General features: G+C 44.0%; 1 protein-coding gene across 1 annotated transcript in view; it reads left to right on the forward strand.

Annotated features, from left to right (window-relative positions):
• Positions 1-27,500, forward strand: part of LOC145401090 (uncharacterized) — a 361,735-nt gene that overhangs the window by 222,970 nt on the left and 111,265 nt on the right. The gene's annotated exons all lie outside the window — the stretch shown is intronic.

The raw sequence follows: 27,500 nt of genomic DNA on the forward strand, positions 1-27,500 counted from the left end.
CTCTCTCTCGCTTCCTTTTGTTCGCGACCTCCCATCCGTTCCCCCAATTTCCTTCATCATACATGCAAATTTATTCATCTCTGTAATTTCCTCGCTTTCATTCAGTGTTTTCCTTCTTTCCTTCCCTTCCTTCTTCACATCTCGTTTTTATCATTTTCTTCCTTTATTCGCTTCATTTACCTCTTTTCTTCTCCTGTCCCTCCTTTCCCTTCCTTTCCTTCTTGCTTCCTTTCCTCGTCCCTTTTTCTTTCCTTTTTCCCTCTCTCCTCCGTTCCTTCCTTCCTCCATACCTTTTCTCAATCTCCATTCTTTCCTATTTCTCCTTTTATTTTGTTTATATTTTTATATTTCATATTGCTCTCTCTCTCTCTCTCTCTCTCTCTCTCTCTCTCTCTCTCTCTCTCTCTCTCTCTCTCTCTCTCTCCTTGACCCAGTTGCCGGTCAGGTTCGGGGAAGGGATGTGTGGGTGGGGATGAAGGGGAAGCAGAGGAAGCAGAGGAGGAGGAGGAAGAGGAGGAGGAGGAGGAGGAGGAGGGAGACGGGAGAGGAGAGGAGGGGAGAGAGAAGAGAGATGAGGGAAGTGGATTGATGGAGGAAGAGGAAAAAAGATGGAACTGGAAGAAAGAGGATGAGGGAGAGAAGGGGGAGGAGGGAAGTGGAAAAGGAGGGGGTGGAGAGGAGAGGGGATGAACTGGGTTACGGAAGGGTGAGAGGATGTAAGAAAGAGGAACAGAAAACGGAGAAGGAAAAAAAAAAAAAGGGAAGTGGGGAGGAGGGAGAGATAGAGATAGAAAAGGGGAGGAAAATAGAGGGAAATAGGGAGGGAGAGAAGGAAGGGAAGGGGTAAATGAAGGAGAGAGAAGAATATGGAGGAAAGAAGGGAGGGAAAGGGGAGGAGGGGGAAGAAAAGATCAGGGAGTACGAGTCGGAAAAGTGATTGGGTACAGGAGAGGAACGTGGGAGGGAAAGGAAGGTGAGGGGGGAGGAAAGACAGCACTGGAGGTAGAGAATATGAAGGAAAGAGGAAGATGTGTAAAAATATGATAAAAATAATACAGAAACAACATACAAAACATAATGAACAAGGGAGGAGACCAGGGAAGGGGGGCGTTAGAGACCAGAGAGAGAGAGAGAGAGAGAGAGAGAGGAAAGGGTTAGTGATCAGATGGATAAGGGAGAGGGGAAACTACAATAAAGACAGTGAGGCAGGACCAGAGATCAGAGGGAAAGGTTACGGATTACAGACGGACTGAAACCAGACGGACGGGAGGTAGACTGAAACCAAGATAAAGGGGAATGAAAGAGAGAAACCAGGAAGGGTGAGCTTAAGACTATGAAAATCAAGGAGTGAAAGAGAAACCAATGAGGGGAAAGGGGACCGAAAACTGAGATGGGAAGAAACAAAAACCAAAGATGAGAACAGAAACAGAAAACAGAGAGGGGAAGAGAAACAGAAACCAGCAAAGGGAAAGAGAGAGAGAAACCAGAAAGTGAAAGACACAAACAAGCAAGGGGAAGAGAAACAGAAACCAGAGACGGGAAGAGGACAAATCAGAAGGGAAAAACAGAAACCAGAGAGGGGAAGAGAAATAGAAACCAGAGGGGAAGAGAAACAGAAACCAAAGAGAGGGAAACAGAAACCAGAGAGGGTGAGGCTAATAATCAAGGGTGGGAGGAGGAAACACATAACTTTGGTTTTATCGTTCGGTTTTATCGTCGTTCCCCATCGTTCCGCCAGCACTGAACGACACGAGAAGAGGTAAAGCTAAAGATTCAAGTCACACGTCAAAAATGAAAGCTAATCTTGAAGGCAGCTATCAAAAGAGAAAGCTGAAGATTCGAGCCAGCTAAATTTAGAGGCAGCTATCATAAGAGAAAGCTAGGGATCTGAGTCAGCCGCAAAACTTGAAAGCTAAATTTTGAATACTGCTATCAGAAGAGAAAGCCAAATAAAAAAAAAAACTAAGGAATGAAACAAAAGAGGGGAGGCAGCTAAACAAATTGATAAATATATCAGTAATAAGGGAAAGCTAAAAAATGTGGTCAGCTAAAGAAGGGAGGCAGGTAAAGGAGTATGCTAAAGTCGACAAATAAACGAAGTCAGCTATTAAACGCAGCTAAAATACAGAACATGATAAGGAAAAGGGTCAGTTTACAATGCAATAGCCTCAGTTTCAATCTCGCCTCCGCTATACGATCTTACTCAACTTAGCAAAGATCTCTCGTAATGAAAGAATTAAGAAAAATGAAAATAAAAAGGAAAAGAAAAGACAATAAATGAACATAATCCACACATTATACCAGCGTGTGGACGGAGAAAACAAAAATAAATAAATAAAAAATAAGTGAACGGAGTGAACGAACGGTACCAGCGAATGAAGGGAACTGAACGAGCGGAACGGAGGGCAAACAGTTAATGAACGGGCCTCAGTGACCGAAAACACATGCACATTGAGAGCCAGCCAGCGAACGCAATGAACGACTGAACGGTGTGAACGAAATGTCAGGGAACGGTAGACAGCAGTTCAGTGTCAACAGCAGAGAGAGAGAGAGAGAGAGAGAGAGAGAGACAAACAGACAGACAGACAGACAGAGATTTAACGTGCGTGGTCAATCATAACCCGGTTAACGAAGAAATGTGCTGTTGAACGAACTGATAAGGGAAATCATCATCTTCAGCGTCATCATTTATTACATGTTTTTTAACATCCACACCACCTCCACTTTCATCATCATCATTACAACCACCGCCACCACCACCACCATCATAAGGATTAGCCCTATTCATCATCATATTCACTATCTGTCAAAACCCCATACCCGCTCTCTCTCTCTCTCTCTCTCTCTCTCACTCACACAGGCAAACTCTCTTGAACCAGTGACGTCATGAAAAAAATGGCTGATTGGTTGTTTACATATCCCAGACCAGCGACGTCACAAAAATGATCTATTGATGGGTTGTTTTTGTGTTAGACCGGTGACGTCATAAAAAGGGGACCCCTGATTGGCTGTTTTCATCCAAGACTTGTGACGCCATGAAAGGAGCTTTCCTGATTGGTTGTTATGGCAGACTTGTGACGTCATAACAATTGCTCTCCTGATGGGTTCATAAAGTTTTTACCCCTGTGACGTTACAGTCCATCTAGACAGTATTCTCTCTCTCTCTCTCTCTCTCTCTCTCTCTCTCTCTCTCTCTAACATTTGGATGTATACATTTCATCAAAATGTATACATATACGGAGAGAGAGAGAGAGACAGAGAGACAGAGAGACAGACAGACAGACAGACAGAGGGGGGAATCAACCCTCACACTTTTGTATTTCAGAGAGAGAGAGAGAGAGAGAGAGAGAGAGAGAGAGAGAGAGTTATCAGAAATGAAAAAGTGCGAGGGTTGATTCCCCCACTCACTCTCTCTCTCTCTCTCTCTCTCTCTCTCGTGTACTAATGCGACCTCTACTAATCTCCTTTCGTTTCTCAGAGGGGAGGGAAAGCGCAAGGGTTAACGATCTCTCCCTCTCTCTCTCTCTCTCTCTCTCTCTCTCTTAAAAACCCAGCAAAAATCCCAAGTGGCCATTACGAAGGTTGCTGTCCGGGAAATATATTAAAAAATGACGAATGCTTCTTGAGTCCCGGACATTTTGGAAATCTTCGACAAAAGGAAGGGAGGGCAAGACGGAGGGGGTCGAGAGTTTGGGAGAAAAGCGAAAATCTTTGGGAAAAATTATTTGGTTCATATATTTTCGTAGGTACTGCACTTGGAAAAATGTTTGGGTTTTTTAATAATAATAATAATAATAATGATAATGGTGATGATAATAATAAAAACTGAAAACTCGCAATTTGTCTAATCTCTCCTCAGTTATACTCTCTCTCTCTCTCTCTCTCTCTCTCTCTCTCTCTCTCTCTCTCTCTCTCAATAATTAGTGGCCAGGTGACAGGCGGTTCTTTATCCTGGGCCCGGCTCTCTCACTCACTCCTTGCTCTGTTTTTCTCACATTCTTACACTTAAAATATTTTCAGTTTTTTTTTTTAATTTCTTTCTTTTCTCGCAGAAGGAAAAATGTAAGAAGAAAAAACGGAGGAGGAGGTATGGAATATAAACAGTTAGAAAAAATATTGAGAAAACAAAAAAGTACAGAAGGTAAACAAAGGAAAGTGGGAAAAATATAAAATAAAAAATAAATATAATAATAAAACAGGAAAGAGAAAGAGAATTTGTCATAAAGAGAGAACGAAGAGAGGGAATGAGGAAAAGAAAGCAGGAAAATGCCCTCAAAGAAAAGAAATCGAGGAAGAGAAAGGAGAGAAAATAGAAGAAGATGCAATAATTCGGGCAATAATTTTAACAAGGCTCTGTATAAAAGAATAATGAAGAAATGAATGCATGAAAAGATAAAAAAATGAGGGAAATAAAGGTGGAAAAGAGGGAAAAGAAAAAGAGGAAAATGGAAAGAGTGCAAGATTTTGGACATTAAATTGGAGCGAGGTGTTCCCGTCGAGGACCGTCTGTCTCTCTTCCATCTCACACTTTTTACTCTCTCTCTCTCTCTCTCCCTCTCTCTCTCTCTCTTTTTTGTTTACTGTTCTGCCTATCCTGCTTGTCTGCCTATTATTCTGCATCTCTCCGGCTACCACTACCAATCCTATCTATTAATCTATAGGGGTGCCAGTAAGTAAGCATCTAATATTCTGTCTGTCTCTTCTGTAAGTATGTATGTTCTCCACTGTAAGTATATAAGTATGTATATATGTATGTATATATGCATGTATGTATGTATGTATGTATGCATGCCCATTAATTCAGTTGTCTATATCCTCATTTATCTATCCATCTGCCTGTGTATAAGTCGTTTCTGTCTGTTCCCTATATATGTATGCCTAATAACTGTCCATCTATCAGCCTGTCAGTCTACCTATCAGTCTGCCTGTCAATTACACCTATCAGTAAAGCTGGGATAGGATGGTAGACGACACGGGTAGGGCGTAGTGTGGTACTTTGGATGGTGGTAGGTGGTGTGTGGTAGCTGGTATGAATAAAAGGGTGACTGGGGCAGAGTGGTAGGTGAATTGGTAGGTGTAGGATGGTAGTTGGCAGGAAGAAACTAAAAAGTAATTGGGGGTAGAATGGTAGGTGAATTGGTATGTGGTACGTGTTGTGTGGTAGCTGGTAGGAATATATTCAAAAGCGTAATTGGGATAGAGTGGTAAGTATAGTAAGGTAGTTGGTAGGCAGGGAATGAAAGGGTGATGGGGTAGAGTGAGAGGTGAAATGACTGGAAAGCCGATCAAATAAAACAGTACGTATATAGGTAGGAAAACTGGTAGGACTGATGATGATAGCGGTATGATGTTAAGTCGCATAGGTTGGACAGTGCGATATGTGATTAAGGTGCGGTGGTATGATTAAGGCGCGGTGGTAGCAGGTAGGAATAGTTTGGTAGGGACAGAGTGGTAAAGAACAAATAATGAAACTCTACAGGTCATTCATCTTTCATACAGGACCAAAAAACCAAGGGAAGAATAATAATGTTTGTGGCAATATCAAAAGCCACTGATTCTCCAACATAAAGGCCTTAAAATCCAAACATACCACCAAAACCATCCATCTGACTCTAACCCCTGACGTTTCCCAGTCAAGATGAAATATAATGACAAAAATGACGGTGACTGAGAGAGAACATGGAAAGCAGAGGAAAAGAAGTCGCTGAGAGGGCCAACTTTTTTTTTTTTTCCAGAAATGTTCAAGTTTTTGAGCGATAAATCCGGGTTTGGGTGTGGCGACTGGAGGGGTTGGTGGAGGGAGGTGGAGGGGGTGTGGGAAGGGGTACAGGAGAGTGTAGGGGGTGGGAGGGAGAGGGGAGGAGTGCGGGAGGAAGGGGTGGGGAAGGGTGGAAGGGGAAGAAGGTGGGGGATGGAGAAGAGGTGGAGGGGGAATGTATTGGTAATATGGAGGTGAGGGAAGGAAGGAGGAGGGGAAGGGGGAAGGTGTGGGTGGGGGAAGGGGACGGAAGGAGGCTGGGGTGGAGGGTGGAGGGGGTTGTTATGGTAATGTGGAGGTGTGGACGACAGTGATGGATGAAAGTGTGTGCCAGGGGGTTAGGTGGGTGGGTGGGTAGGTGGGAGGGAAATCAGGTGGGGGATATAAAGTGGAGTTAGAGTGATGGGAGCAAGATTTGGGTGGATGGAAGGAAGGAAGGGTGGAGGACAGGTGGAAGAGCTGAGTGGAAGTGGTTACAGTGGGTGAAAAAAAAAATTATGTTAGGTGAGAGAGAGAGAGAGAGAGAGAGAGAGAGAGAGAGAGAGAGAGAGAGAGAGAGAGAATTTAGAAATGTGGAATTACAATGATGGGAGCCAAGAACAGGTGGGCTACCGGAGAGCACGTGAGAAGAAATGGCAGGAGAGTTAAGTAGGTAAGTAGGAATAACTATTTTAATCCGGGTGACGTCTTTTAAGGTCTATATGTCTTGCTTATTCAACTTCCGAATGGCCTCTCGTACTGAAGGAGCTTATGAGGGCTATATTCAACCTCTCTAGTTCGGCAAGTCAATCCTAATGTGAAAGAAAGACAAGAAATAACAATAATATGATAAGAAAAAAAGGAGGGTGGCATCCCGGGGTCCAACTTGATTAGGTGAAAAACACGTCATTGCATTGAGGAAATTACAGAGAACATATTTTCCAAAGATTTCGCATTTTTCCAAACATTTCGCATATTTTCTAAAGATTTCGCAGTAGTTCGCAATTCTCGGTGACACGCCCGCCATTTCCCTGTAGTTGACTGTGTGGACTCCGAAATGTAGGGGGGAATGAGGTCCAGCCAGGTTATCTCTCTCTCTCTCTCTCTCTCTCTCTCTCTCTCTCTCTCTCTCTCTCTCTCTCAAACATCACACTGTCACAATATAAGCAATATAAAAAAATGTATTCATACAATTAGTCCACTATGATTTTTTTTTTTTTTTAATACGAGGGAGACAATGATAGAGGAAGGAGAATTAGATACCTGAACGAGGGAGGGAGGGAGAGATCGGAGTGAGAGAGGGAAGGATATCAGTCAGAGAGGGAAAAATGAGAGAAACAAGAAAATTAGGAGTGAGACGGGAAAAAAATTCAGATTAAGGGAGGGAAGGGATGGGAGTGATATGAGAATGAGGGAGGGAAGGGGAGGGAATGAATTAGGATGAGGGAGGGGAAAGGGAGGGAAAGAGATCAGAATGAGTAGGAAGACGAGGGAGAAGGGATAGGAATGAGGGAGGAAAATGGGGTAACAATGGCAAGGGAGAGAAGATAAGCAGAGTGAGGGAGAGAGGAAGACAAATGAAGAATAAAGAAGGGAGAGGAAGGGAGAGAGAAGAGAATGGAGGTAGGAACGAAGGGAGAGAGAAGAGAATGGAGGTAGGAACGAAGGGAGAGAGAAGAGAACGGAGGTAGGGAGGAAGGGAGAGAGAAGAGAACGGAGGTAGGGAGGAAGAGAGAGAGAAGAGAATGGAGGTAGGGAGGAAGGAAGTGAGAAAGAGCGACTAGGGAGCAATATGGAGGTCTGAGTCTTCATGGTCACACTAACTTATGGCCGAGTCTGCTTCCTGGGAGGGACGCGGTCTGTCTGGGAGGGTGTGTGGGGAGAGGAGGGGAGGGAAAAATGCTGGAAAAGGAGGGGAATAATGCTGGAATGGGAGGGGGAAAAAGATGGAAAGAGATGGGGAAAAAGATGGAAAGGGAGGGGAAAAAGATGGAAAGGGAGGGGAAAAAGATGGAAAGGGAGGGGGGAAAATGCTGGAAAGGGAGGGAGAAAAGATGGAATGGGAAAAGAAAAAAGCTAGAAAGAGGGAAATGTGGGGGTGAGGGAAAAGCAGGGAGTTAAGAAGTGAGGGGCGGAGGTTGGGGGAAGGGGTGGTTGTACTCGAAGACGATGAGGTGCATAGAGACAGGAAGGGGAGAAGGGAAATGGCTGGGGGGAGAAGGAAAAATGTTGGATATGGGAATAGTTGGAAGGTACGAAGTGAAGGGTTAAGGGAAGGGGGGAAAAAGCAGGAGGTAAAGGGAAGGTGGGAGGTAATGGGAGAGTTGAAGGGGAGGGGAATACGAAGGAGGGAAAAGTGGAGAGGAGACGTGAATGGTGGTGGTGGAGGGGGGGAAGTTGACAGACAATGAGAGAGTCGAGTGGGTGGACAGGAAGACAGGTGGGGGAAAAGAGGAAGTAGGTGGGTGGGTTGTCTAGGTGGTGGTGTGGGGAGAGCAGGGAGAGAGGTAGGGGGGCAGGGAGGAAGATAAGTGAGTGAACAGGGAGATATTGGGTCGGTGAATGGAAAAAAAAGATGGTTTGTGAAAAAAGGGAGGAAAAAAAAAGCTCTGGGTGGACTGCCTATGTGGGTGGGGTAGGGGGTAGCAGGGAGAAGGGTGTGTGAGTGGATGGGGAGAAAGGGGAGAAGGCAATGGTCAAGGGGAGAGATAGCTGAGTGGGTGGGAAAAAAGGGTGGTAGATGGTTGGTTGGACTATCTGGGTGTGGGAGTGGGGGTGCAGGGAGGCAGACTGGGAGGAGAGGTGAGGGGATAAATGGGAGGAAGAGGGAGAAGATAAGAGAGGAGAAAAGGGGGAAATGTGGCAAGTGGGAGGGATAAAAAAGTGGTGGGTGGAAGGGTGGCCTCTATGTGTGGGGGGGAGGGGAGAAGGGAAAGCGAGAGATAGAAAAAGAAAAGGAAGAGATGGGAAAGAGAAAGGAAAGAGGTGGACAAGGGTTAAACAATTTTCAGTGGATCGACATGGGGTAAAAAGGAGAGGTGGATGAGAAGGAAGAATGGGTGGATTGGCATGTGGATTCTGCAGGGTGGAAAAGTGGACAGGGAGGCAGAATCTGGTTGAGCTGCCGGGCGAATGGAGTGGAAGAGTAAAATGTGGATAAAGGCAAAAATATGGGTGAGCAGCTAAATTCACGGTGGCTGAACACAGAGAATGGGCGTGGATGGGTGGGAGGGGGAAGAAAGAGGGGCGGAGAGGGGTGAGAAAGTGGGTTTGCTGGTGGGTGGGGGTTTGGAAAGTGGGTGTACTGATAAATGAGAGGGGACTGGGTTAGTATGCGAATGGTAAGTGAGTGAGAGGATGCCTGGGTGGGTGGATGCACTGAAAAAAGGATAGGTAGGAAGATGGGTGGGTGAAAAGTGGGTGCGTTGGTAGATGAGAGAGGGCTGGGAAAGGGGTGGTCGGATGATGGGAGGGTGAAAGCGACTGGGTGGGAAGGTGGGAAGCGAGTGGAAAATGAGTTGGTGGATGGATGGAGGGTGAAAGGATAGATGCGAGATAAGTGGGTGGATGATGGGTTAGTGGGTGGATGGAAGGAGAATTAGTGGGTGAGTTCGTGGAAATTGAAAGGTGGGTGGGTGAGGGCTGGTGGATGGATGAACGAGTGCTTGGATGAGCTGACAGATGGACGAAGGGATGGGGGGAGAGAGGACAGAGTGGAAAAAGCGATGAATGGAAAGACAGACGGATGGATGGATGAATAAAGCAATGGATGGCTGGAAGGAAAGCTGACTGGATGAATAAATGGATGCAAAAGGTGATGGACGGACGGACAAGTGGAAGGAAAGAAGGAAGAAAGGGATGAAAGAAGGAAGGAAGGAAGGGATATAGGAACGGAGGATGGAAGGAAGGGACGTTTGAAGAGGTGGATTACAATTTATGCTGATATAAAGACAGCCAATATTTCCAAAGGAATGCAGGATGGTGTCCACTAAATGATGAGCCATTTCACGTATTTTTGCCGGTAAACACACCGGTATGACCCTGTAAAACCATTTAAAAGGGGAGAGAGAGAGAGAGAGAGAGAGAGAGAGAGAGAGAGAGAGAGAAATTCATATCTGTCCAAAGAATAAGTATACCAATTACGTATACTGAAAAATATAATGACGGAATGACACCAAATTGAAACAAGTTTAGGAGTGAGATCAAGAACAAAGAAAATTATATTTTCGTAACTGTCCGAAGAACAAGTGTGGAAGTGGACGGGTGAAAAAAAACGAAGGAATGACACCAAACTGAAACGTGTTTGGAAGATACAGTAAAACAAGAAGAAAGAAACTGAGCAAATGTGTATAATCTCCACTACAAGGTGAAGACAGTAATAAAAACACCATTATCAAGACGTATAATCAAAGAGAAAACATGGACGTCGCAAAGATTTTATGAATGGAACAGAAAAGAGAGGAGGGGATGGAGGAAAGGAAGACGGCAGAATGAGAGACAGCAGGGAGAAAGAAAGAAGGTGCCGGGAGTGAGGAAGAGGAAGGTGAGAGATGGATGTGTTGGAGGGGGAGACAGAGAGGGTGGTGTGAGAACTGGATGTGAGGAAGGGGGAGAGAAAGACGGTAGGGAGGAAGGGAGGGCTGGAAAGAGATGAATATGAGGGAGGGGAAGAGGAGAGGGAGAGTGGGAAGGGTAAAAGAAGAGGAAAGAGAGAGACTGTGTATAGGACGGAGGCAAAGGAAGAATAAGAGTGTGAAGAAGTGTGGAGGGAGTAAGTGTGAAGGAGGAGCAGGTGTGGGGGAAGTGAGTGTGAAAGAAGGGAAGGAGGGGGGAAGGGGGAGGAGGGGAAGGAGAGGGGAAGCAAAGTGTGAAGGAGGGGTTGGGAGTTAGGGAAGAGGTAAAGGATAATGGAGGGAGTTGTAGGGGGGTGAGGGTGTGGCTGGGTGGTTCAATATAAGCTTCGCAGGTGTGATGATGGATGAGTGAATGGGTGGGAAAAACATGATTGGTAGAGGTGGAATGGGAGGGTGAGAAGTGGCTGGCATAGACTGAATGGGTGGAAGAGGACATGAACTGATGGGAGAGGTGAAGTAATAAGTGAACGGATGAATGTAAGGATAGGTGAATGGACAGGCAATGAGTGGAGGGCATGTGAATGGGTGAAAGAGGGGGGTCTAGATAAGTGAATGGGTGGGAAAGAAATGGGAGTAAGTGGCTGCATGAGTAGATGGATGAGTGCGACACAGGTGGTGGGAGAGGCTGAATGAATCTGCGAATGGGTGGGACATGGTGGGTGGGAGAAGTTGAATGAATTTGTGAATGGGTGGGGCATGAGTAACTATGTGACTGAATGGGTGGATGAATGGGTGGGACATAAGTGAGCGGAAGAAGATGAATGACCGTGAATGGATGTGTAACGATTAAAAAGCTGACTGAGTGAGAGAGGACCTTAGATATATGAATGAGTGGAATGTGACAGTGTTAGATGTGGAATGGGTGGATGAGTGGATGGGAAAATAAGCGAATATGATGATGGATACAGAAGTGGATGTATGGATGGGTAAACCAGTGGGTGGGATATGTGAGATGTGCGACTGAGGAGGGAGAGTGAGGGAGGGTGAATGGGTGGGTGAATGGCAGGGAAAGCAAGTGGAAAATTGGTGGAAGATGAGGTCGATAACACAGGTGGTAAGAGAGAGAGAGAGAGAGAGAGAGAGAATCGCGTGACAAAACTCTGATGAAAAAGGGACTGGGAGGGGAAAAAAAGAAAAAAGATTAAAACAACAAAAAAGGGTCTGGAAAAAACAACAAGGAGAACATAGAAAAAAGAAAAGGTACCGGTAGGATAAGCTGATAAAAAAGAATATGGACGTAAAAGGGAAAAAAGTGAGAGAAAAAAAAGAAATGAAAAATGAAAAAAAATGAAATGCGAGAGAGAGTGGTGAGGTGAAGAGAGATGAGGAAGTACGAAAAGAGAGAGAGAGAGAGAGAGAGAGAGAGAGAGAGAGAGAGAGGAACATGACCCAGGGAGAAAGAAAAAAAGGAAAGCGATGGCAAGCGAAAAATCGAAGCGCCCAGACATCCTCTCTCTCTCTCTCTCTCTCTCTTCCCGCCCACCTCTGCTTCTCTCTCACCCTCCCTCCTCCCTCCATCCCACCCTCCCTCCCTCCTGCCCACCATTTCCCCCCTTTACCCCTTTCTCCCTCCCTCCCTCCCCTCCGTCTGCCTCAAATCCTTCCTGTCTGGCCCTTCCTCCCCCCTCCCCCTTTCCCCTCCCCCTTCCTGCTTCACACCCATGACGTCATAACTAGTTCACTCCTCTCCTCCTGCTCTTCCTCCTCCTCCTCTCCGCCCTCCTCCACCACCTCTTTCCTCTTGGGTCATCACCTCTCTCTCTCTCTCTCTCTCTCTCTCTCTCTCTCTCACTCTCTCTCTCTCCTCCTCTTCTCCGCCCTCCTCCACCATCTCCTTCCTCTTGGGTCATCACCTCTCTCTCTCTCTCTCTCTCTTTCTCCCTCTCTCTCTCTCTCTCTCTCAGCACCAGGATATTGAAACACGGCGCTACCTCATAAACACACTAACCCCAGGACAGGAAATTATTCACCTCCTCATACCTCTCACCCAAACATGCATGAAGAGATACCAGTAAATATAATACACAGAAGGAAGACTGAGGGAAAATAAAAAGACGAATGACTGTGAGGAAAAAAAACTGAAAGATCACTGAAAAAATTAGTAAATACTGTAGTGAAAAAAATAGAAAAATAATTAAGAGTAAATAAAGAGAAGGATAACCAAGGGAAAATAAATGGAAGAATGACTATGAGAAAGTATATAGAAGGATCACTGGGGAAAAAAAATAAGTAAATAGTGAAAAAAACAGAAAAATTACGAAGAAAATAAACAAAAAGATGAAATGAAATAAGTAAAGAGGGAAATAAACAAAAAAACGACTCAGGAAATAAACAGAAAGAGGACTAAATTAAACAGTGAAAGAAAGAGGCAAAATAACTAAGGACTAACTACTGTAATATTATTTAGTATCTCTTGATCATATATCCACAAATAAAAAGAGAAAATAGGAGGACGATTGAGAGAATATCAGTATACAGCGAAATAACGTGATTACTGAGTCGGATGGGTAAATGGACTAAGAAGAACAAACAGCAACCAAGTATAATGCAGGATCATAATTACGGAATAACTGAAATATAATGCGAGAACAACGGTGAATATAAAATGCTTAAAAATATGAGTACGGGAAATCCAAACAGGCATGAAAATAAGATAACACTAAACAAACAGGAAATAAAACAATGCTAAAAGAAAACTAACACGAGTTTATGAGTGGTGAAAACAACGCAAACTTTAATTAGTACAAGACCATAAACTGAACAGGTAAACAGCCAACTGATTATAATAACTAAAGGCATAAGCAAAAGGGCGACAAATGAACAACGAGACAGAACAAAATTACGTAACATTAAAAAAGGTGAATTGCCTAACAGAGAACATCACTGGAAAAATCTAAAGTGAAAGGAATTAATATAAGAAAAAGAAAATTCTAAAATTAGGAGAACAGCAAAACAAACCACAAAATAAGACTGGCAAGAAAATGAGAACTAAAGAAATAACAAAAATAGATAACTACAAGAAAATAAATAACCCAGGAAATAACTAAAGGAAATAATATGCAGCGGAAATAATAACAAAAATACATTAAAAAACAGACTCTCTCTCTCTCTCTCTCTCTCTCTCTTTCTCTCTCTCTTCCTCTGAACTCCTTTATTTTCTAATGGCAAGGTGTTGGAGGAAGGTATTCAGTTGTTTTCCTCACATCTGCTCAGTTCCCACCAGAGGGGAGGATGAGGATTAGTGAAGGGGAAGGAAGGGATGTACGGTGGGTACAGGGGCTAGTCTATGGAAAAAAAAAAAAAGGGGTGGGGAAGGAGGGGAAATGGGGGGATGGAGTGGGGAGGGAATGCATAGAGAAGGGGGAAGGGAAGGGAAAGAAGAAAGTTAGGAAAATGGAGAGACAGAATAAATCAGATATAAATGATAAAACAATGAATACGGGAAATGAGGCAAGGGAATAGGACGAAGGAAAGGTAGACGACAAAATATATAAGAAAACATATAGATGAGAAATATAAATGACAATATATATGAAGAGAAAAAAATGTAGAGAAAGAAAGTCAACAAAAAGGGCAGGTATAAAAGGAAAAAAAAGGGGGGGGGAACAGAAAAGTGACAAAGTTACGCATATGGGAAAAAGCCAACGAGTAACAAAAAAGAAAAAAAGAAAAGAATAGAAAAGACAGAGTGAAAATTGTAGGCATAACTAAGCAAAACATAACCCAAAAAAGCAAAAAATAAAAACAAATAAGAAAGTGAAAAAGGTAGGCATAAGCGGAAATCAGGAGTAACACGAAAAATGAAAGAAGATAAGAAAGACCACATTCAAAAAACAAAACAAAAAAATGTCCTCCACTTCATCTGTCCCAGGCTGAAAATGGAAACTGGTTCTCAATTGCAGGGGAAACTGGAGAAAACTTACCGCTGAAAAATGATGCTCTTTCCGCCCCTTATGTAGCGCCAATTTCAGTTATCTAAGTCTTATGATGCATGGGACTGAAAAGGGTGGGCGTGGTGGGATGTGGGGTTTGAGGTTGTGAGGTGGGGGGATTGTGGGTAGTGGGTGTGGGTGGGGTGAGAGGGAGCTGGGATGAGGTGGGGGTAGTGTGGACAGCGGAGGAATGATGCACTAAACTGGATAATACATAGTGGTTTGCAGATGGTGTAAGTGTAAATAGGTGATGTGGAGGGACTGTGGGTGTGGGTGAAGGGGTGAGCTTAGGAGGAGTTAGGGTGAGGTGGGGGTGATGTTTTTAATGTGAGGTTTGAAATATGAAAACATGAGGAAGGGGCTGAGGAAGAGGTGCGGGTAGGGTGATGAGAAAAGATATGTGATTTGCGTGAGGTGAGTGTGAAGATGAGGCGAGATGACGTGAGGCAGAAGATGAGGCGAGCGGGAGGCGGGATTGTGAGGGAATGGTAATTCAGGACGAGGTAAGGCAAGACTGAGAAGTCTGAGGCAACTTGAGATGAGGGAAGCTGGAGTGAGGTGAAGTGAGGTTAAGATGAAGAAGAGAGATGATTAAGAAGACAGGAAGGGCAAAGCAGAAATATAAAAACCGTTTAAAGGGAGGAATATTTTTACCACTGGATGCCATGAGCAGTAAATTTACATATGAGGGAAAATTAATCATGCCTATGGAATTTCGAAAACATGTATACACATAATTACTGTATACGCAAAGAGAGAGAGAGAGAGAGAGAGAGAGAGAGAGAGAGAGAGAGAGAAATTATATGCATACCTACATATACACTTAATACACAGACAGACAGAAAGACAGACAGACAGACAGGCAAGGCAGGCATGTAGACGAAAATAGTGAGGGAGGGCGTGGTTACAAAGGAGGAAAGGAGGTGGAGGGAGAGGGGAGGAAAGACGAAGGGGGGAGGAGAGAGAGAGAGAAAGAAGGGACACGAGTGAGGCATTAGAACGCGTGAGAATGAAACAGATAATAAGAGTGAAGGAAAGAATGAGGGAGAGGAAAGGAAAGAAGGGGATGAGAAAGAAGGAATATAGGGAGGTTAGGGAGCAAGGAAAGGGGTGGTGAAAGAAGGGAGGTATGGAGGAAGGGAGAGAGGGGAGGGGAGGGATAGTCAGGAGGAAGAAGAGGGGAGGGAGGAAAGGGGAGGGAGAGTAGTAATATGACCGTGAATAATGGTTCGAGAGAGAGAGAGAGAGAGAGAGAGAGAGAGAGAGAGAGAGAGAGAGAGAGAGAGAGAGAAGCACAGACAGACAGGGCGTGGCGAGAATGATAACAATAGCCTCACATAAATGGAACTGGTTTTAAAAGTTAATGACACAATATTAGCAAAAAATTATGATAAATGAGGTGTTGACTCAGCATCCCATCTGTCTGTCAATATGTCTGTCTCTGTCTGTCTCTCTACAAATATTACTGTCTGTCTGTGTCTTTCTCTACGTCTGTCTATCTCGACTTATGCACTTGCCTGTCTGGTTGTGTTTGTATTTCTGTCTGTCTATGTGTATCTGCCTATTTATACATCGCTCTGTCTGTTTCCCTGTCTTTGCGCCTGTGTGTGTGTGTGTGTGTGTGTGTGTGTGTGTGTGTGTGTGTGTGTGTGTGTGTGTGTGTGTGTGTGTGTGTGTGTGTGTACGCACCTGTCTGTTCCATTCTATTGTACGACAAGTAAATAAAAGTGAAAAAAAATCAAGGTTGGGTTTAGCAACAATCTCTCTCTCTCTCTCTCTCTCTCTCTCTCTCTCTCTCACACACACACACACACACACACACACACACACACACACACACACACACACACACACACACCTAAAAGATTCCCTTCCATTTTAAAACCCTGACATCATTAGTAATTTCTGGACATGTACAGTATAGCCACGCCCAGCCTCCCCCCTGCCACGCCCAAAACCTACTCAGCCACACCCATAACCCACTGAGTCCAATCCCCTTTATCTAAGCCATGTCCAAGCCATATCCAAGCCGCCTTCTACCATTTTTAAGCTACACCCAAATTTTTAAGCCTTACTCAAACGTACAGCCCAAGCCCAAGCCACCAAGCCACTCCCACACTCACAAGTCACGCCCACTTCACCTACATCACTCGTAAGACATATCCAAACCACGCCCAAGCCACACCCTCTCCCGTCTAACCCACACTTCGCTCACACCCACTCACTTAAAAGCCACCCCAAGCTGCACCCAATCTCATAAGCCACACCCAACTCTCAAGCCACATCCAAACCACGCCTACATTTACAAGCCACGCCCTGTCTCAAGTCTAAATCACGCCCACGCCACTTACGCAGACGCGCCTACAAGTATAATGAAGATCTGAATTGCATCCTCTCTCATTTATTAACCAGTCTCACTTCCACTCCCACACCCGTTTCCACAGAAGCTCCCAAACTTATTCACATTCCTCATCCTATATCCATTCCTTTACTCATTCTTACACCCATTTCCAACTTCATTCCCATTTCCGATCCCACACCCATTCCTACACCCATTCCCATTTCCATCCCTATATCCTCTCCCATTTCCATTCTACACCCATTCCCATTTCCATTCCTACACCCATTCCCATTTCCATTCCTACACCCATTCCCATTTCTACTCTTTCACCCATTCTTATTTCCATTTCTACACCCAATCCCATTTCCATTTCTACACCCATTCCCATTTCTATTCCTACACCCATTCTCATTTCCATTTCTAAACCCATTCCCATTTCCATTTCCACATGCATTCATCATCCACTTCCATGTCCATTTCCATTCTCACATCCTATCCTACAATCATTTCCACATCCATTCCCATTTCCAATCACACACCAGTATCTCATCCATTTCCACACACTCTCCTTTCCATCCCACCCACAGTTCTACATCCATTTCCACACACTCTCCTTTCCATCCCACCCACAGTTCTACATCCATTTCCACACCCATTCCTGTATGCATCCCTAAATCGATTCTCACACTCGATCCCACATCCAATTCTACCAAAAGGCTCCATCACAAGACAGAACAACAGCAGTCACTTCCCAGGAAACAATTATCTTCCTAAACTCTAGCGAACACATCTGGGAAATATCGAACCATCAGAGACGCTCGTTGGTCCAGATAAGACTTTCATTATGTTCCATCAGTTGTCAGTAATCATCGGACAAAATTAGAGAGAGGGTTGATTTCCGAACTATATGATAAAATTTTTACCCAGGAATATCCAACCTGTCTTCCAGTAATTTCTATATGAAGTGGTCTATCTTAGTATGCGTTTATTTCTTAGGCACTAAACACACACACACACACACACACACACACACACACACACACACACACACACACACACACACACACACATCTGTCATATGTAACGCGTCACCGTTCATCACTGTTAATGTGACAGACAGGCTCTGACCTAAATTCGATAACCGTGAAGAAACATGTACGTTGCCAGTAACACGAATAACTGAAATGGAAACAAAATGAAGAAAAGAAAGGAAAGAAAGAAGGAAGAAGGGAAGGAATGATGGGAGGAAGGAACGGAGGACAGGAAGGAAGGAAAGCAGAGAGGAAATGAATGAAGTGAAAGCAAAACCCCTATTACAGTCAATCCTAACTTCATTTCGAGCAGGAAGGAAGGAGGAGAAATGAGGAAAGGAAGAACCAAGGAAGAGAAAGGATGGGATAAAGAAAGGAAAAAATTAAAATGTGAAGTAAATCCTAGCTTCATTTCGAGCGAGAGGGATGAAAATATTCGACTCAAAATTCCTGCACTCCTGATGAAGCGGAAGGGGGAAGGTTGGAGGAGGGAAGGGGGAGGAGGAGGAGGGGAGGGAGGAGGGAAGAACGGGGTTGTCGGGGAGGAGGAAGAGAGGTGAGGAAGAAGACGAAGGGGAGAAGAGGGATGAGGGAGTAGGAAAGAGGAATTTATGAAGGAGAGACGAAGAGAAACGAAAGGGGGGAAGGAAGTTGGAGGAAGGAGGAGGAAGAGGAGACAGGGAAGAACGGAAGGTAGAGACGAGGAGGAGGAGAGGAGAGAGGGCAGAACGGAAGGTGGAGACGGTGAGGTGGGAGAGCGAAGAGAGAAAGGCGGAAACTGTGGATGGAAGAGGAGACTGGCTGTGATGCTTAGAGTCTTAATAGGTTTTGTGAGGGGAGGTTGGTGAGGGCAGGGGAAGGGTGGAGAAAGGTGGAAAGAATGGAGAGGTGTGGACAAGGAAGGAAACTTAAAGGAAGAACAGAGGAGGAAAAGAGTGAGGAGAAGACAAGAGGGAGATGATGAAGGAAGAGGGGTGAAGATGAATATAAAGGGTTACATTTCTGCCTATCGACTGCACGACTGTAAATAGGGCGAACAATGAATTTCTGTCACGTTCCAGCCAACCCTTGGAAGATGAGTGGTCGTCGTGGGTGTACATCTAGGTTCTCCCTGTACTGCTGGGTAAATAAGGATAAGAGGAAACAAACCGAGTACACCACCAGTCTGACCGGCTCCCTCAGGATGGAAAGAATTAAGGAGGAGGAGGAGGAGGAGGAGAGGTGGGAAGGGGGAACAGGAGGAGGGAATATGGAATGGGAGGTGATGGGATGCGGTAGAAAAGGGGTGAGTGGGAGAAGCGAAAGGGGGAGGATAAGAGAGAGAAGGAGAAGGGGGGGGGAGAACAGGTTATGGAATGGCATTATGGAAGAGGAGATGAAGGAGAGGAATGTTGAAAGGAGGAAGATGTAAAGGGAGAATTGATAAGATAAAAACTGGGAGAAGAGAACAGAATAAAGTGAAGGAGGAAGGAAAAGAGAGGAAGATAACAGAGGAAAGAGAAGAAAAGGCAGAGGAAAGGAAGGAACTGCGGAGGGAGGTAAGGAAAAGAAGATTGGAAAGAAGAAACAGAATAATAAAGCAAGGGTGAAAATAAAGAAGCAGGTAACAGAAGAAAATAATGACGAAGAAACGAAGGGATAAGGAGGAAAGAGGGTAAGGAAGAAAAGGCCACCAAATGAAGGCAAGAGACTGTTAGGATAAAGACTTCCCCTCCTGTCTATAAAAACTGCCAAGGCCTAAGTCAGTATGGTAATTGTGAGACTAAGGGCTTTCACATACATTTCCAGCTCCTATATATCCATCTACTCTTACGGCTCCTTCCTGCCACTCCTATATCTCTCTAACCTTCTCTTCCCACCATTTTTCCCTCCTCAAGTACAGTGTAATACTCTTCCAGCATTTTTCTGTTCCCTTATCTTCCTCCACTCCCATAGCTTCCTTTCCTCCCCTCCTATATATATATATTTTTGTTTCTCTATTTTTTCCTCCTCCCCTCCCCCTCCTCTTCCCATCCTCTTCGTTATCTGCCTCCTCCTCAACTTTTGTTTACTGATTTTCATTTTGGTTTTCGGCATTTTTTCTCTTTTGGCTGTACACTCTCTCTCTCTCTCTCTCTCTCTCTATCTATCTATCTATCTCTACCCCCAGCTGAACTCCTCATTATCATAACCCCTAAATTCTACAGCGTTCTCTCCTCCACCCATTTTTCTCATACCCTCTTGAATTATTCCTTCCCCATACCTCCTTACTCCCCTGCATTCCTCCGTTCTTTCCCCACTTTCTTATTATTACTGCTTTCCTTCCCATATAATAATAACAGTAATACACACAGAAAACAACCAACAAATGTTTAAAATCTACTGGTACAACTCAGCATTCAAGATGGAGAGATGGCTACTTCAGGCCAAGTTAAAGTGAAAAGAGTATAGGTTTGTCTATACCGCCATGCCTCTACGTATGCCCACATCTACATTCAGGAGCTAAAAAATAAGTCTGCTCTCCTCACTAGAAAATAAAACGAGGATAAACCGGCGTGGGGAGCACTGGGTGAATTACTCTTACATTACGAAGATGATTTACGCATGTGCAGATGGGCAGTGAGCAGCACCAAATGAGGCAGCTGTGTTCATCAGGCGTCCAGTGTGGCCTGTGTGTCAATTTTAGTGGCAGTTTGTGCAAGAGCTTGGGGGTGATTAGTGCGTCTCTCTCTCTCTCTCTCTCTCTCTCTCTCTCTCTCTCTCTCTCTCTTGACAGATATATTCTTTTATTTACAACTGTGAAAATTTGGCTCAGTTTCCACTTTTGCTTTCCACCATCTCCTCCTTTCCTCCCTTCTCACCCTTTTTCCCTCCCTCCTCCCCCCCACCCCCTCACACAATGGTCTCTCCCGGATTACTGCCCGGAATAAAACCCCCACTAATGGCTTGTCTCATGGTTACCCCCCCCTCTCTCCTCTTCGCCCACCCTCTTCCCCTACTCCCCCCCTCTTCTCTTCCTCCTTCCCCACCCCACACCCGGAATTTCAGCCCAGCGCATCCCCATTTCTTCCTGGCTCAACTGTTCTTGCTCTCTCTATCTCCGTTTTACTTTTCCGGTTCCTCTTTTCTCTTCCCTCTTCTCCCTTCCTCTTTCATTCCCCCTCCCCCCTCCTTTCTTTCTCCCCTACGTGACCTCCTCCTTTCTCATTCTGTTCTGGGTACCATGTCTTCCTTGTCTCTTATTATTATTATTATTATTATTATTATTATTATTATTATTATTACTATTATTATTATTGTTGTTGTTGTTGCTGTTGTTGTTGTTGCTGCTGCTGCTGTTGTTAATCTGTCTCTTCTCTTTCTCTTCCTTCTCTCTCTTACCTCTTCATTCTCCTCTCTATTTCTTTTCCTTCTTCATCTAAAACAGGCTCAATTCTCTCTCTCTCTCTCTCTCTCTCTCTCTCTCTCTCTCTCTCTCTCTCTCTCTCGTCTCCCCTTTATGGCCACTTTCCCTTCGTTTTCCGGATATCTGGTTTCTCTCTCTTGTTCCTCTTCTTCCCTCTCTTTCTTTTCATTTTTCTCACATTTTCTTTCTGGCTTCCTCTTTCCTTTACAGGCAATCAGACTTTCCTTAATTCTTTTCCAGTATTCCTCTCTGTCTGTCTGTCTGTCTGTCTGTCTCTCTCTCTCTCACTCCAATCTTCACCTCCCTGTAATTTCCAGTCCTGCTCCTTCCAACCTTCCCTCCCCTCTTCCTCTTCCTCCTCCTCCTCCTCTTCCCATGGTCCTCTCTCTCACCCATTTTTCCTCCCTTCCCTCCATTCTTCCCACCTTCTGCCCCCATTCTCGAGGGTCATTAGGACGTGTGGCGTTAATTAGCAGGCTCAAATTAGTGCTTCCCAGGCTACTACTAGGCCTAATTTTGTCCTTAATGTTGTCTGTTTCTGTAATGTCCGATTTTGTTTTTAAGGGCGGATTTGGACGGAAGGAGTTAATGGCGACTCTCTCTCTCTCTCTCTCTCTCTCTTTCCACCACACTGCTCCTCTTCCTTCCTGCTGCCCTGTCCTTTTCCTGTGAGGTCGACTGATTTTTCCCCCTGTTTATTTCTCTAATTTCTCCCTCTGTTTTATAGCTAATCTCTCTCTCTCTCTCTCTCTCTCTCTCTCTCTCTCTCTCTCTCTCTCATTTCTGGCATTCCTTCCCTCTCGCCTATTCTTCCCCCTCTATTGTTGTTCTTTTTACGGGAGCAACTTCTTTCCCTTTCATTCTTTGTCTCAGTTTCATCCTCGTCTTCCTCTTTATCTTCTCTTACGTTTTCCCTTCTTTTCCTCTTGGATTTCGATTTATTTCCAAATTATCTTGTTCTATAGTTTTTTTTTGCCTTTTGCAGCCCTCCACAATGTGCTTTTAAATAATTCCATAAAATTCTCCATTGTGTTGTACGTTTTTTTGTGTTCCATTAATTTTCATGAATTTCCATAAAGCTTCCACCATTTCCATTCACCTTCCAGCAATTTCGTTCACCTTCCAGCATTTCCAATCATCTTCCAGGAATTCCATTCATCTTTCAGCATTTCCAATCGCCTTCCAGCATTTCCATTCACCTCCCAGCATTTCCATTCACCTTTCAGCATTTCCAATCATCTTCGAGCATTTCCATTCACCTTTCAGCATTTCCATTCACCTTCCAGCACTTCCATTCATCTTACAACATTTCCATTCACCTTCCAGCATTTCCAATCACCTTCCGACATTTCCACTCCAGCTTTTCCATTCACTTTCCAGCATTTCCAATCACCTCCCGGCATTCCAGTTACCAGTATATTCCACAGCCTTCATTTCACGTCATCGTATTTCCATTTACATACCAACATTTCCTTTATTTTCCATTTCAAGTTCCAACACTGTAGCCACCTTCCCACCCTTACTAACGTTCCACCTTTTCCACTCAACATCCTGCATCATTTACACATAATACATCCACTCAACTCCTTGCATACTACAGCTCTTTCACACTAAGTTAGTCTTGATGTTCGTCATTTTGCTGCTTATTTTACGTAGCCCAGTGGCCTGAAATGGGTATACAAAAGCTCTACATCCTTCTCATACCACTTCTTCGTGACTACTGTAAAGTGATTTCTAGTCTTTAATAGGTTGCTGGATCAGAGTGTTCATGGTGGGAAGCTAGAAATTTTTTAGGCCAAGTTAGATTAAAAAGGATATAGTTTCATTCCAACACTTCCACTCAATTTCCTGTTTATCATTTACCCTATAACATTTCCATTCATCTTTCTGTATACCATTTACCCAACAGCGTTTCCAGTCATATCCTTGCATGTCACTACCTTACATTTCTACTGAACTGCCCATATCACTTTATATTTCCAGTGAATTTCCAACATTTTATTTTGCCAATCAGCATTTACATCTTTCTTTTTCCTAACCTCATGTCGACTTAACTTTCTAATTTTACATATAGGCTACCTGATAAAATTTACGATCATTTTTCGCATATCATTTTACCTCATATAACTTTCACTTATATTCCAGCATCTTCATTACCGTTAACCCTTTCAACTCAACTTCCCCACAACCTTCACATATCCTTCTGTAGTTCATTCATCATAGCCTAACAGTGATTTTCGTCCTTTTGCAACTTACAGCGAATATAATACACGAGGTCTACATCCTTCTCATAGCACTTCTTCCTGACTAGCACGATATTTTAATCTCTTGTCACAGCCCAGCATTCAAGATGGGGAGATGGCAGTTTTACGCATAAACTGAAAAGATTATAATACTGTATATCATTCACTTACTAGAATCTTATCTCACCTTTACATAACCTTGTCTTTCTTTCGCATTTTATAGTATTTTAATTTACTCAGGTAGATTTCCTCTTATGATTTGCGCATTTTCAGTCATATTCACAGTAATTTCATCTCCCTGCAGACATTTTCAATCTCTCATTCACCAAATTCACTTGCCCTTCACTCTCTACACTGTCTTTTCCCCCTGTTTCAAGATATACATTCTCTCCATTCTCTTTCTTCCCTCTTCCAATATATTCATTTCCGTCATTCTCATTTTCCCCTCCCTTAACATCTTCGTTTTATTTAATTCTCTTCCTTCCATTTTTCAGCATATGCATTCTCATCATTCTCTTCCAACATATTCAATCTCTTCCTTCTCAATCTTCCTTTTTAACACAGTCACTGGCCCTTTCATTCCTTCTCTCTCTCTTCCCCCTTTCAACATATTCATTCTCCTTTCATTCTGGTCATTCTCCCTGCCAGGACTTTTTATTGGCATTCCAGACGCTCCATTCTCCCCTCTAGCACATCCATTCTCCCCTCGTTTGATATTTCCATTAATCTTTCCACCATTATCATTCCTTTCAGTCCTCTTTTTATCCCAACATTGCAGCCACCTCAATTACTCTTCCACGATTTAATCCAGCTCCTAAGTCTGTTCTCTCTTTCCTTTTATTTATATATTGCCAGACGTTGCAGCCTGCGCGAGAACAGACAGATAGATTGATGGATAAATAGATATATAGGCAGACTGACAGAGATAGATTAGAGAGAGAGAGAGAGAGAGAGAGAGAGAGAGAGAGACAGACAGACAGACAGACAGACAGACAGACAGACAGAGACAGACAGACAGACAGACAGATATGTAGATGCGCAGGTAAATAAGCCAGATAGTTAGAGAGGCAGATAGATATTTAGACAAGATAGCTTTAGTCCTCAATATCCATCCCTCACTCACCAGCCTCATCCCTCACTCAGGCGCATCCATCATCTTCAATCACCTACAAGCACTTTCATTAACCACTAAGCTCGCTGTGTGTATCCTTTATCATACTCGCTCACTTGCACGTATTCATCATTTTCAGTTCCCGTTCTTTCATCTTCACTCATCTTCAGCATCACTCTCTATCTATCTATCTATCTATAGCCCGACGCCCTAATCCCGCAAAGGGTGGCCGCAGACAAAACGCCTCCAAGTCACTCTGTCACCCACCATTTGACTCCCCTCCCCCCAACTCACCCCCCCCTCCCTCATATACCTCTCAACTCCATCCCTCCACCTCATCCTCGGTCTACCCCTCCCTCTCCCCCCCTCCACCTCACCTACATACACCCTCTTAGTCAGTCTTTCATTCTCCATCCTCTCCACATGTCCAAACCACCTCAGTGTATTTCTCCTAATCTTTTCAACCACATCCACATCTACCCCACAACGTTCCTTCACTTCTTCATTCGTCAACCTGTCCCTCCATGTCACTCCACATGCTCCTCTCAAGTAACTCATTTCCACTGCTCTCACTCTTGACTTGTTCCCCTCTTGCAAGGTCCACGCCTCGCTTCCATACGTCAGGGTAGGGATCACAATACCATCATGCAGTGACTTCTTAACTTCCATACTCACCTCCCTATTTCTCATCACTGCTTTCAGTGTGCCAACAACCTTTCTTCCCTGCTGTACCCTTTCACGTACTTCATCCCCCAAAGTTCCATCCTTACTCATCACACTACCCAAGTACTTGAATGCACTCACATTCTCCATATCCTCACCATCCAACCTCACTGCACACTCTGTGACTTCATTCCTCTCAAACACCATAACTTTACTTTTGTTTACATTAACTTTCAGCTTCCTCCTCCTACACACTGTCCCAAATTCATTCACCAAACCTTGCAACTCCCATTCATCTTCACTCAACAATACTGTATCATCAGCAAACAGCAACACCGGAAGCTTCCAAATCTCACCCTCATTCATTAGGGCCACCCCCACATCCACTGCCCTATCTTGTACCTCCTTTACGACCCCATCCATATATATATTAAACAGCCATGGAGACATTACACACCCCTGTTTCAGTCCCACATTGAGATCAAAGAACTCACTCAGCTCACCATCCACTCGCACCGTAGCCCTAGCTCCCACGTACATACTCTTCACAGCACTCAACAATTTCCCCTCCACTCCATATATTCTTAATACCTTCCACATACCTTTCCTATCTATTCTGTCATAAGTTTTCTCCAAGTCCATGAAGGCATCACTCTCGCATCGCCATAATCACTTATTTTCCAGGTCTCATAATCATCTCTTATCTTACAGCTCTTTATCATCTACCACTCACCTTCTCTTTCTCATATTCGCTACACATCTGCCATAACTCCCTTCATATTCACTTTCCATCCGGTCATCATTATCATCATTTTCTTCAGTCACCTTCTATCGCTCATCTCCAATCATCTTTTCAGCTCATTCACTATCCAAATCTCATCCTCATCATATTCACCTACCTTCTCGTCCTCACCCTTCATCATTTGCACTCACCTTCCACTTTTCACAGTCTTCAAAACTATCTACCTTTTACCCTCAGCATTCCCTCTCACTTTCAACCTCGTGTCGCTGCCTTCACCTCCATTTCACCCTCTCCCTCATTCTCCATCTTGCAATCTCAACTTTCACTTACTTTCCAATTTTTATCCCTACCCTCACCTTTCACCCTTCACTCTCTTCACTTACTTTCACCCTCTTCCAGCTTCCACCAAAGTCACTATCACCTCACCATCATCCTGGACTACGACTACAAAACTTTCCATACCCTCTGGAACCCCTCCAGGACCCCCCCTTCCCCTTCCTCTTGCCCTCTTTCTTCCACCTCCCCCTCTTCCTCTCTCCTTCGTCTCCTTTCTCCCTCCCATTCCCTCTTATCCCTTTTCTTCCACCTCCTCCTCTTCCTTACTCCCTCCTTCGTTTCCTTTCTCCCTCCCCCTCCCTCAAACTCCTTTTCTTCCACCTCCCACCTCTTCCTCCCTCCCTCGTCTCCTCTCTCCCTCTACCCTCTTTCCGTCCAATATTTTTTCCACTTCCAGAATGACACAATTGGAGGTCTTCCAGAATCTGATTATCTGACTTACATCCTGTCTTTCAGCTGCTTCCAGGAGTCCTTAATTTCCACCACCCACTTGTCTTTTCCACGACGGAATAATATTTTCTTCCATTTTAGTGACGTCAGATGAATGGTTGCAAATAAAAAAATAATCAAACATTTCGCATCTTGAACTCTTGTTATCAAGGTCGACTTTAGATTTTATTCTGGATTCTGTCACACTTTTTTTTTAACTCAGCCCCATGAAGCCTTTGCTATGGTGTTTCTCAAGTGGAAAGAATGTTTCTGGTGTCACTCTAAATATACAACTGTGTCCATAGTAACAAAACAGTCATACCCTCTTCTTTAGATTTCCTCTTCATATTCTTAAACAGTTTTCAACTATATATTTCTTCCCTTTCTTCCTTATTTACTATCCATCCTCAGTTTGCATTAATCTCAACGATCTTCCTCACTATTCCTAGTCAGTTAATTAGCTACTAAAACTTCTATTATCAATCTTCATTCTTATTTCTTTTTTTTCACTTTCCATTCTTAGCTTCTTCATCTTTACCTGCCATTTTTAGCCTCCCTTTTCTTAGCTTCGTTTTCTTTCTTTCTATTCCCATCTTCCTTTCTTAGCTTCCATTCCTAGCATTCTTTATTGGCTTCCATTCTTAGCTTTCCTTTCTGGTCTTCCATTATTAGCTCTCCTTTCTTGGCTTCCAATCTTAGCTTTCCTTTTCTTAGACCCGTTCATAGCTTCCAATACCATATTTTCCTTCTTAGCTTCCATTCTTAGCTTTCCATTCTCAGCTTCCATTCTTTAGCTTTAAACTTCGCACCAGCTAAGCCAAAGTTTGTCTTGTGGCAGAGTTTCCAAAGTCCTGTGGAACTCCGTCTTTCTCTCTCGCTTCCTCATTCATAGGCTGCCTGTATCCTCTCTCTCTCT

Source organism: Coenobita brevimanus, chromosome 54 (assembly GCF_032717465.1).
Source record: "Coenobita brevimanus isolate Jiangsu-jjx chromosome 54, ASM3271746v2, whole genome shotgun sequence".
Lineage (NCBI taxonomy): Eukaryota > Metazoa > Arthropoda > Malacostraca > Decapoda > Coenobitidae > Coenobita > Coenobita brevimanus.